The sequence below is a fragment of the Aptenodytes forsteri genome, unplaced genomic scaffold (genome assembly GCF_000699145.1).
Source record: "Aptenodytes forsteri isolate BGI_AS27 unplaced genomic scaffold, ASM69914v1 Scaffold346, whole genome shotgun sequence".
Taxonomy (NCBI): domain Eukaryota; kingdom Metazoa; phylum Chordata; class Aves; order Sphenisciformes; family Spheniscidae; genus Aptenodytes; species Aptenodytes forsteri.
Genome location: NW_008794078.1, coordinates 1812890 through 1824500, shown reverse-complemented (window position 1 = coordinate 1824500; position 11611 = coordinate 1812890). Strand labels below are relative to the sequence as shown.

The window sequence follows — 11611 nt, the reverse complement described above, 5'->3', positions numbered from 1 at the left end:
GGGGGGGGTGAAGAGAGAGAGAAAGAAAAAGGCAACTTGGGGGAATTAAAATAAAACACTACTTCACACATACACGTGCGCAGAAAAAAAAAAAAACCACAAAAGCCCCCAAAACTGCAAAAGAGAGTACTGAATTTGCACATTTCATTCCCAAAACAAAGTTCCCAAACCTCAGGTGTAAATGAACTTCACCAGGGCTTCTCAGAGACTCTATCCAGTAAATTACGCAAGCACTTTCTGTGTCACTTCTGGCACATGAAATATTATTTTCCTCTCCTCCATCCCTCACTCCCCATCCTTGAGGGTTGCATTGGCTGTATCCTGGCCCAACGGTAGTCAATGAGTGTTTTGTTACTGACTTCAGCAGGATCAGGATTTGGCATAGATAGCTGCAGGACCAAAATAAAAAGGCCTTTTGTGCCAACTGGGTTCAACTGGCAAGACGAAGGCTAGATCATCTGAGCTAGCAGAGGCAGGCTGGGCTGCCACGAGGCATTTCAGTGCTGCTGGATGCAGCCTGAGGGACCACCTGAACTTGTAACCAGTCCCCACAACTTCAAAGCATCTGTCCCCTAGAGCTAGGGAGGCAAACAGGTAAACCTCTCTCTCCCTGTCCTTGCTTCCACATCCCCAAGGCCACAGCAGAGAGAGGGAGAGCGGCCACATCTCAGGAAGACCCCCTCAGGGCAGGACCATGGGCTCACCCACCGCAGAACGATGCTCCTTGGCCTGCAGGATCCTGGCAAAGCAAAGCAAAGCTGCCCCGGCAACAGGGAGCCGACCTACCCTCCGAGAGCGCAGGCATCCTCCTCCCATTCAAAGACGGAAAGGAAGAGAAACAGTGGAGGCGAACACCAGTATAAATCTGGCACCCTCTCTCAACCTCACTAAAAACAAGGAAGAAAGCTGAACAGCCCAGGTGTTGAGGTTTAACTCCAGGACTGGAGCGAATAAGCAACATGGACTTTCAGAGGCAACAGTCACAGTGCGATAAAAGTCACCCCTCCTTGAAGATTTCATCTATTGACACCGGGGTCTTTAAATCCTGGCATGGCAGCATCCCCGGGAGCTAGTACAGCATGTACCATGCAGTAACGCACAGCTACATTCAATATGCTGCAGCTGGCTCACAATTTGTACACTGACGGGTGGTGTGGGGGTTTTTGGGGGGTTTTTTTGTTTGGGTGGTTTTTGGGTTTGTTTTTTTTTGTTGTTGGGGGGTTTTTTTGTTTGGGTGGTTTTGGGGTTTGTTTTTTTTTGTTGTGTGTGGGTTTTTTTGGTTTTTGTTTTTGTTTTTTTTTTTTTTTGCAAGGCTGCTTCTCAGGATCTGATGCAGATTTTACTTGTTTGAGTATAATGCGTCCATGTTGCCTTGCTAGAGAGGACTCCTAACAACCACTCCCGGTAAGAATAGGGTCTCATGTCACACTGAGTTAGAAAACAAAACCCCCCAACCCTAGACAAGATGTACAGGGAACAGAGCTTTGCTGGGGTTTCTGTCCTCTCCAGACCCAGTGCTCGGACATTCCCCAGTTACAAGGTTTGTTTTCCCCGACACTTACATTTTACATTGATTCTGGCTGCCTTTTTTTTTTTTTTTTTTTTTTTTAAACTGAGCAAGGTTTAATAAGCACTTACAAAACTCTCCTTTAGAGCTATATCGAAAAATTGGCCTCCTGGGTAGCTCTGTGCTTCCAGAGAGTACAGGGAATTGTTTTTATGTTTGCAAGCCTTCACTGCAAGGCTGTCAGTGCCAGCAGTAACCGTAAGTGGCAGGTATTTCTCACATATATTTTATAGGGACCTAACTCTTCCCATCTCTTGTGGTGGACGGGTGAACCTCGGCTCTTCCAGAAGAAGCAGAGAGGCAAGCAAAGCTGCTCAGCACCCCACTCCTGCATTTAGCAAGAAAGACAGCTTCCCTCTCCCTACAGAAATGCAGCCTTAGCCCCCCGCTTTAGGCACCCGCGAGTGAAGATTGGGGGAGAGCAGTTAGCAAGCTGAGCAACAGGGGTCTTTTTCCAGTCTCAAGTTAAAATCAAAATAAGAAGGGAAACCATAGTGGGTGACTTTCAGACGCTAATCTAAGCAGGAATTAGTTAGGGATTGTGCAAGGAAACCTCCTGGCAACAGGAGACAAGACATCAGAGGAAGCTCAGACTCTCATTTGAGGAGCATCTGAAGTCATGCAGCTCTCGTGGGGGCTGACTTTGGTACTCGGAGCCTGGAGTCCCCAGGTCCCCAAAGGAGTGTCCATGTTAATCAGAAAGTAAGGTGAAGCCTTCCCTAGCAAATAAGCAATGCAATTATAAAGCCAGTCAATAGTGTAACGCCAGCCAACATGTTCCAGCGATATTTTGAAACTGTAATCTGATCCTACTGTTTCCATCCTCGTGCCTTGCCTGCTCTCCCTTGTTGCATACTGTACTATTTGAGGCCCAGAGGGCAAAGCAAGCTCTTGCTGTTTGTTAATGATCAGAAACTGCGTTTCGAGCGAGAGCTCTACGTGCGCCGCCCACACTACTTTCTTGATAGTTTCTTAAACTTGCAGCCCATCGAAGCTCTGCTAGAAGGCTTTCTGAAAAACAAAGGCAAGCAAAACAACCAAAAATACGACTACGAACTCCACTTCTGCCTTCAGTTTCCAGCTCCTTTTTACCACACTAAAAAAAGGCAAAGCCACAGTCTAAGGCAATCTCAGACTCTGTAGTGTGTTAAGTCTTGCAGGAAACATATGCTTCTATTAAATTGGAAACAGTTTCTAATGCTGTCAGTTTGCTAAATGTAACATGTTCCCTTGGAAGAAGTGGAGCAGTTTTAATGTTTTTGACTAACTGCACACACCAAACAGAGTATGTCTGATAAAGCTGGAACGGGCTCCAATAAATATAGCTTAGAATAAATTACTGCCTCATTAAGTAATTGTTTGGAAAAAGGAGAGCAGGTTTTCTAGATTATAGCCGTGTTATTAAGGGTGTTTATAATATTAGGAATTCTATCAGGGTAGCAGAACATAATGCAAGTTTAAATCAGACGAGCACTTGTTAGCTCGTTAAACCATTAAAGACTACCCTGGCAGAATTAGAAGGTGAACAAGACCACACAGGTTCTGTGCGTGGAAAGCTAGCTAGGCGTATTTCAAACCGGCTGTGAGGCTGAAGTCAAGAGCAAAAGCTCTGAGCAACTCTGACAACTTCTTTTCAGTACAAAGCAAGAGGGGGGAATATAGCTTTGTAACATACCAGGGCTAGAAAATATTTATTCAAAATAGATTTTATTCATGTACAGGAAGGCAGTTGTCTTTACTGGAAAAAAGAACAGGTTTGGATTGCCCAGCAGAAGTAATTTCTATCTCAAAGGTCTCACACAGCCAAAATGTCAATTCTCACATGTTCTGCTTCAGACAAGGCTTCCCATCAGCATCCTTACAACAGCGCCCAGCAGATGCAAACAAGACCCCAGCCTGCCTTTTTTCTGGTCTTATCCTTAACTGGAAGTTTTATGAAACAAGCTTTCTTCTACGATTGCTAATGCCACCTCAGCCCTTCCCAGGCCTGGTGCAGACGCAGCCCCACTGACCACCAACCCCAGCAGTACCTGCTTTGAGCCAGACCAGAATGGAGGATTCCCCCTTCCTGCTACCGTAAGCTGTTGTGTTAGGGTTAGTCACTTGGGGGAGAGAGATTTTTCAGCAAGATGGCAAAGCTGCCCCCTCCTCGGGTCACCTCTGTGCCAAATCCTCTTTACATCCTTCCCCAGGACGGCTGGATGCACCGTCTACTCACAACAGTGCCCATGCCACCACAGGGGAGCCTCCTCACCAGGGATCAGCTTCGCTGAGACTCTGTGCTTCAAAGAGCCACCCCAAAGAGCTGGGACGAGGTTATTCTGAAATTCGGGTCTCCACGTGGCAGCGTTAAGGAAGCAGCCAGGCCTGCCAAGCATGAATCAAATTATACTGTGCTGTATACACACAGGCTGAGCAACTCTGCTGCCAGTATCAAAAGCTCAAGGACTAGGAGCTGCATTACACACCTGGGCATCAGTAGTAGGAAATCAGAGCTGCAGTAAATAAAACCAGGCACAGCACTAGGCCAGCTCCTCGGACTTTACTACGTGATTAGCTGATTATTCAGCAGACTCTGCTTGTTGTCACTCGAAAAATATGCAAGGGCTTCTACGCACAAGCCTCCCCGGGATCAGCCAAGAAGCTCCCCCTGCTCCGCATCACGGTTTCTTTTCACAAGTCCAGCACTCCAGGCCTCCTTGCACAGGAGCAGGAGATGCTGGTCCCATAAGCAGAACCATGGCACAATGAAATCTCCCCACCAGTGGGCAAGGAGCCACACCGGAGCCAGTGCACGCAGCTCCGCACTGGGAGAACCAGGGATATAGTCTCTTCAAGCAGTGGAGCAGCAGCAATTAAGACAGCTGTGTACCGCTTCAGGGCCCAATTCAGCCAAGGGCTGACTGCCTTCCTTTCTTCCCACTGCAGAGCCGGCAGGCATTGGCACAGTGAAAGTGCTGGCTAAAAAGAGGCACCTTACTTGTAAATTAAATTCAAAACAATCTGAAAGAGCTAGCACGGCCACCAGAAAGTGACACAGGCTAGCAAACACACACTCCCTTTTCACTGCAAAAATTACACGCCTGTAATGACAAGATGCTACTGGTCAGACTCTAAGGGAGAATGATGAAATAGCAAGACTGGCTATACATCCCTCCTCCCCTGCAACGTCGCTCTGAACAATAGATTATGGCAACGTTGTTTTGTACTATACAAGACATCTCTATTGGCACACCCATGTCACGGTCTAGCTGATATTTTTAGTGTACGTGGGGACTAAGTATTGTAGACCCATCTTCACTGGATGTGTATAATTCCTACAAAGGTTAATGAGAATTGTGCGTGCATCCAAGAGAGACAAGACCCCTTTGTGTATAATAAGAGAGAGTTTTTCTCACATATGTATAATTACTTGGATAGAGTCCTTGCTTTCAAGTGTATCATAGCATCTTTTCCCTAAAGATACCTTGTTTTTTCCCTTTGTCATAGACCCTTAATAAACACATGGAGGAAAAAAAAATACCCACGCTACCGTGGAAAGAACTGAATGGTTTGCCAAAAAGTAGGTTATTGCTCTGAAAACAGTATTGAATAAATTATCACAATGAAACTGAAAAGCAGCAAATGGCAGGGGGGAAGAAGAGGGGAGGAAAAAAAAAACCACTAAAGAAATGTATACTGCAAAATGCAACATACATCCCAGCAATGACAAGTCATTTTAGTTTCTGGCATGCAGGTTTTATTTGCTAACCAGTTTCTCGCTACTGAGAGTTAAAAGAGGAGAAAAGAAAGGTGTTTCCCTGGCATTTTTTAAAGCAGCTATACAGCATGAGTCGTTTTCAACATTTTTGCTTAAATGAAATGAACACAGCCCTGCAAACAAGTATATTCTGTGAAAAAGCACCCACTCACCCCCAAGTTTCTCTTAAAGAGGTGGAAAAGCTGTTGGACATTTCTCCACCACCAGTGAAAACAAAAAAAAAAAAAGGTAGTTAAAGTTTGACATGAAGGTTTGCTAAGATGGTGTTAAGTGATGTTAGACAAGATGATAGCTGTTGGCCTTTCAGTCCAGTGTACTAAAGGTCTTGCGTTTGTTGAAATACAGCATGTGTTTTCACGTCCAATGAAGAAGCCTTCTGAAAACTGATAAAGGGAGCTTTGGCCAGCCTTGAACTATTCTCAACCTGTAACAGCTAGGAGTTAGAGACAAAAGAGATCCCATTTTTTGTGGCACCTGCTTGATTCCACAATAAAAACTACTACACCAAAGCGATACCCTTTAAAACAGCCACCATGGGATCCACGTAACTTTTATGTGTAGTAATTTAAACATTCTCAAATCATTTAAACTTATGTGGGGACACCCTTTTAACAGCATATTTTAACAACGTGTATTAAACCTGTATTTTGAAGCAGGCTTAGTACAGGTCAATTAACATGGAACAAGCAAACTTAACCACAAACTAAGTCTCTGGAAATTGTGAGTGGAAAATACAGAAGGAGAAGAGATCAGGAAACTGAAACTAAATGTCCTAAACTTCATTTCAAATTCAGTCAGGCACAACTCATTCATCTCACCCAAGATAGTATTACACTGATTTTCCCCACAATCAAAAAAAACCCCGCATCAGAGCACATATGTATCACGTATGTTCCACTGCCAGCAAGGGGAAGCACAGCAGCAACAGGAAGCTTTACACTGTATGTTACACACAAAGAAAATATTCTCTCTCTCCTTTTCATTCACAAGTTATTTCTGGAATACTTTAGTTAGGGGAGGAAAGGTGAAGGGTTGTTTAGAAGAGCCAATTTTGCCAAACAGATGGAGTAGGAGGGTAAGGGAGACCATGAGCTAGATCACAGGAGGGTAACCTAAGCAGGTTATTGTACCCCTGGGACAGCCAGTGTGAAAGTAGTCCTGGTCAAAATCCCTCTGACCGCAGCACAGACTCGTAAAGTGTAAGTCCCTCCTCCTACACAGGGACAGGCGAAGGCACAAGAACCAACCGGCAACAAATCATGCTACACCAAAAGATGCTTAAATAAAGTGGCTTCTCTCTCGCATGCACACACACATACACACACAGAGCGATAAGAAAGCAAAGTGTTACCACTGTTCAAAAAAACACTATGGTTTGTGCATGAACGCCAGTCTCCTATCTTGATGAAATGTATATTTTAAAAATATGCAAATGATATGCATGCACGTGTAAGTGTATCTATTAAACACTTCTTCCAAGGGTGAAAGAGTGCCGGTAAAAACACATGAAAAGTAAAGAGTTTGTGGAGGCACCGGAAGATGATGATGTATTTCTGAATTAGGTTTTAAAAATTCATTTTGCAGCTACCTGAAGTTAAGACAAAGCTGCCTTTAGGCACCTCAAACTAGTCAGACCTGCTGTAGCAGTTGCACAGTCTGCTTCAAATATGCCCTCCACGCTCCTTTCAACCTCCACCCCAACATATATCCGCATAGTTTACCTCCAATCATGGGTGGTTCTTTCTATAGCGCAGTTCACTCAACCTTATTGCCTGCCTGGCACGACAGGAGTTTTTAAGAGACTAATGTTACAGGGTACTACAAAAAACTAAGAAAACAGCCGATAATTGTCACATTTCCATTAAAGGTGAGCGTGGCTCAAACAGCACAAGGGTTTCCTGGGGAGACTGAAAATCTGGGATCAAGAAAACTGTTTTATTCATTACAGATCATCCAAGCAAGTTTTAGGGCAAGTTTAGATCTTTCCACCAACTCAGGGTGGGTTCCTTTGAAAAGGGAACTTCTTTCTTCTGCTACTTCCATATACCACCCAGTTTTAAAAATAACATTAAGAAAACAACCCACATTTGCACTTTTCGTATTCTACTATATTAAGAATACAATTTTTAGTCTAACTTCACTGGAAGCAGAAGCTGTCAGATGAAATCCAATACATCTTACTAGTGTAAAAGCAAAGTAAACAGGCTTTGACTCCTAATAATTACACAGACTGAGACTCATGTCATTCAACGCCACTTAAAACTCAATTCCAGAGTGATATTAATGAGAAATTCCTCTTTAAGCCCACTGCTCCTCAAAACACTGATCGTGTTATATAGGTTGGGAACTTCAGACGTTGTATGGCAACACCTACGGTTTTACGTATCAAGCAGAGTACTGAACCCGGCCCCTTATTTGGAAGAATAATGGTTGAACTCGCCTAACACAGGACTCTGAGCATGGTTTTAGTATCACTGCAGCAGCCTGAATCCACAGTCACTCTGATGTGGTGGTGGCTGCTGTCTCACTTGAGCTAGCTGAGCCTCTACCCTCAAAGAAGGAACACGTGAAAACCAAAAACTCACTCTCTGGTGACTTGACAGCTTCTTCAGTCCTTTCAAACCACCTTGCTCCTTGTCATGACTTAGAGCCATTTCTGAAGACCGATGAGGCTGTACCGCCAGCTGCCCAATGCCCCTGGCGACCAGCCCCACTATCCCTTGGAAATGCCCCTCAAATCAGCTCTTCCCCACCCAGGAATTCCCCTTTGCGCTGGAGGAATCTCCCAGCTGCAGGTCTAGTGCATCTTCACAGCTCCTGGCCACTTTGCAATGACACCAAGCATCTGACACGTTCATCAGGAGCCATCAGTGAAGCAAACGTCACCGTGCCATTTCTATTCTGCACAACGACACACCGTTTAATACTCATACAGCCATGAGACGGAGGGCAGGGACCCTGCTGTAATCGGCGCTGTACAGATACAGAACACAGGCCTATTTCTTCCACAAAACCTCTGCCGTCTCCCAGAAACACATTTGCTTTGGACTCTGTTTTTCTCAACTTCAGTTGAGTTCAGTTCAGAACACCCAACGGCAAAGTTAGCACTGCATTTACAGGGCTTTCCTTCCCCACTTGTGTTGAACAGTCAGCATTGTTATCTTATTTTTTGTTACAGTGTTTGCACTGGTAATGCTGAACAAACCTGAAGCCTCCACTACAGCAAACACAAAAATTGACTTTGTTTATAAAAGAATTAAAGAACTAACACATGTTGAGGGTCTCTCTCCATTTACAGAAAACAGGCACTTCATGACAGCACAGTTTCTCTGACTGATGGAAGTTTAGAAACAAAACAAGTGGCAGAAAACATGCAATTATATCCCCCTGAAGAAAGTGAGCTCTGTTCTCAGATTGGCAAATTGCATTTTCTACAAACTATTAATTAGCAAAAGATTCATCTACACTAAAGAGATCTCTGCTTACTGCCAACCTGCTTACATTTAAGCTGGACTTTGTTCTCCCCTTTGGAACACTCCTGATCTTTGGACTTGGTAACTGAAAGCTGCCATTTCTGGCACTGATTTGTGTGCGTGTACATGTTAAGGAACCGTTGCAACTGGAGCTGCCTCCTCATGAGCCGGTTACACATATAAAGTTGAGTTAAAAGAAGGTGTCTCTCTTGCTACCAAGGCCTTATAAAAAGTAGATCACCAGAAGACTGCTTACACTTTCAAAGTACTCCATTCTCCTTGCTTGTCAGATTACGCTTTAAGATGTTACATAAAAGCAAAAATAGTCACAAGTATTTTGGATCACCTGTCTAGTGTTAGCACTGCCGGAGATGAACTGTGCCAGGAGCGTTTTACATCAGTGTGAAAAAAGTCAGAGTTCCTAAAAATTTTTTTCCCTATGAATTATTTATTGGTAAAATAAAAGCAGCTTGTGTAAATGATGGCAAAATCCTTCAAACTAGATATTGCATAAGAGCTGTTGTATTTTATGGAAGCTAAAAAAAATTTAGAATATGAAGTTTGAGGTTTTCCTTGATATTAGGACATTATCTCAAACTCCTTGATGCCTCTCAGGCAGACAATTTGAGTGCTTAGATTATTTATATTATTATTATTTCCACCAAAACACTGAGAAAATGTCATTATTTCATCTTTCACATTAAAAAGAGCAGGTGTATAAAGGAATACAATTACAATTCTTAATAAATCAGCACCTACAGACTTATTTAATGCTCTTTAAGACTGCTTCATCTACAGACAAAACCTGAAGTACCTATGGCTAGCAAGTTTTTCTGTTTGTTTTTAATCAGCTTCAGAGAAAAAGAAATCAGGTTGACACGAAAATCAAAGCGGTGTTTTAATATGCACAAAGTCTAGCTTCATTCGTTAGCAGTCCAATCCAGTTCCTGCAGAAAAGGAGTGGGCGGTTTTTGCTACCAACTTAAATGGAAGTAGGATCAGACACGAAAGGAGGAAGATCTACAGCTGTTATGTTAGATGCTGCAGTACTTGCCTGGACAATGGAAGTATTCCCTAGGACACGTTCTCAGATACCTGTCTGGCAGCACAAACTGCTAATCCTCCTTCTATCTCTACCACCACCACCAGCTCATTACATTAAATCAGATTCCAAAGATACCACCTTATTATGTAAAAATGTATGCATTTTAACTTCAAGCAGAAAGGGCTACTTTCAATTTATGCTGCTTAATCAACTGCTTAGTTTCTACAGCAATATAAGTACAAGCAGCAAGCAACTTTCAAGAAAACACAATTCATTTCTACAGTTCGTTTTACCACGTGAAAGCTTCCCGTGCACTTAGATGGAAACTGAGGTGCCTCTGTCAATTTTGTACCCTGTGAGAAGCCCGTAAGACACAGGCACCTTCATTTGTGCAGGTGAATCCCTAAAAATATCAGAATAAAAAGGTGGAAGTGTCATCTCAACTCACACAAATAGAAACTGTTTAGGCCATTTGAGAGACACAAGCATAAACCTGATGTTAGGGGGCGGCCAAGCCCTCTACCACCATTGTTTGAGCAACAGCATATTCTACAGTGGCCAAATCCAGCACCCACTGACAGCAGTAAGAGCCACCCTGGGAATTCACCGGGCATTAGCTGAAAAAGCCTGGACTTTCCTGATCCTGAGAGCTTTGGACTTGTCTGAACACAGACTGCCACATGCAACAGCTCTGGCGTGCTGTGCTGAGGTTCGGGTAAAGGGGCTGTCAGCCCCCCCCAGATGGAGATGAAATGGGCAGATTTGTTTTATTTTACACCGGCAGCTGAACCATAGCTGTAAATCAGCCACTAAGGGTCCCAGGGGACAGCACACGAACCCCTCCACAGATTTTCAACAAAAGCATCCCTGGGTTTTCCAGCTGTGCTTCACAAAATGCAAGAAATTACAGCAGTTAACTGCACTCCTATTTTCACGCTTAAGGAGAACTTATCCTTCCAGATCCCGACACGCTGACATGAGTAAAGCAGCAAACACTCTAAATGAAAGTGGAATCGCAAAAGGATTTTTTTTCAAGTGTTCTCCCACCCTGAAGGAAATCCAAAAAAACAGTTTTTTCACCATCACTTCCAAAAGATGAACCACCCTGCTCACAAAAGCCCCCCAAACGCCTGTGTCTCCGTGCTGGCGGTGCTCCCAAGGAAGACCCAAGTGCGCTATTGCTCAGGGAAAAGACACACTAATCCCCCTGCCCTGCTGCCGCCCTAACACCAACGCCTGGAAAGGTCCAGCCAGCAGGGCCAGGCAGGTCCTGCCCAGCCATATGTCAGCTTTGCTCCAGCGGGGTGAAAGTCTCCCCCAGGCCCTTTTAGCTCTCTGGCACTACGGCACGCACTTTTAGGGGTACCCTAAAGTCCCCGCTCTTGCTGGGAAAACGGAGCAAGGCTGTAGCCTCCTGGCTCAAGGGGCTCCCCGGCGCACACGCTAACTTACCGGGATAAAGCCGGTTTCTTCGAGTCGGATGTAGCACGGCTCTTGAGACCACAACCGCCCGCACTATCGGGGCCGGCACAGCAGCCCCGATAAAAAGTATATTCCAACTACACGCACGCACCTGCTTCGGCCCGGGAACTCCGTGCATCGACGAGGGGGGCAGGTATTTTAAGACACCTCCGCCGCTCTCCCTCCTCTGCTCATCTCAGCACGATCCCCCCCGGAGGAGAAGGGGAGGACACCCGCCCCGAGCTCCTCTGCCCGGGCACAAATTTAAAGGTAGAGATAAAACAAGCCCCGATGACTCGCAAAGC

General features: G+C 44.7%; 1 protein-coding gene across 1 annotated transcript in view; it reads right to left on the bottom strand.

Annotated features, from left to right (window-relative positions):
* Positions 1 to 11611, bottom strand: part of SERTAD2 (SERTA domain containing 2) — a 19657-nt gene that overhangs the window by 7116 nt on the left and 930 nt on the right. The gene's annotated exons all lie outside the window — the stretch shown is intronic.